This window comes from Cornus florida, unplaced genomic scaffold, assembly GCF_030987335.1.
Source record: "Cornus florida cultivar Cherokee Brave unplaced genomic scaffold, ASM3098733v1 CherokeeBrave_3.0.0_Hap2_Chr08, whole genome shotgun sequence".
Taxonomy (NCBI): domain Eukaryota; kingdom Viridiplantae; phylum Streptophyta; class Magnoliopsida; order Cornales; family Cornaceae; genus Cornus; species Cornus florida.
The window spans coordinates 33,386,824-33,387,705 of NW_026775578.1; positions in this window are offsets into that span (position 1 = coordinate 33,386,824).

Below are 882 nucleotides of genomic sequence, written 5' to 3' on the forward strand. Positions count from 1 at the left end.
TTCTGGGATTTTCATATAAATATCACTATCTAGTGATCCATATGAATATGCTGTAACCACATCCATTAAATGCATATGTAATCTTTCTGTGACTGCTAAATGTATTATGAATCTAAAAGTAGTTGCATCAATCACAGGGGAATATGTTTCCTCATAATCAATACCAGGTCTTTGTGAGAAACCTTGAGCTACAAGTCGGGCTTTATATCTCACGATTTCATTTTTCTCATTGCGCTTTCGTACAAACACCCATTTGTACCCAACAGGATTAACACCCTCAGGTGTCTGGACTACTGGTCCAAATACTTCACGTTTAGCTAATGAATTTAGCTCTGCTTGTATCGCTCCTTTCCATTTTGGCCAATCATTTCTTCGTCGACATTCTTCGACGTTTTGAGGTTCCAGATCCTCATTTTCAATATTAAGAGCAACAAGATATGAGAATATGTTGTCGACAACAATTTCATTTCTATTCCATCTCGTTTCATAATTTAATGAGATCTCATCATTTTCAGGTACCTTTGCCTCATCAAGAGCATGTGCCTCATCAAGGGCCACATCATCATCTGTTGCTTTTGCCTCATCAATATTTATTATTTCATCATTTTTAAGTACCTGAGACTCATCAAGAGCATCTGCCTTATCAAAGGCTATTATCTCAGATTGATCAATAATATCTGTTGCTCTTTTTGTGGCCTCTTCAGGAATGCCAACTTTTCTTTGTGATTTCCTCTTACGAGAAACAATATCTTTTGCACCAACTGGTCTACCACGCTTCAGGCGTGTTTTAGATGCATTTGCTGCATTACTGACAGAAGGTCCCTCAGGGACAACAATTCGTGCTGGCACATTTGCAGCTGGTATATGTGATTTTATCACTTT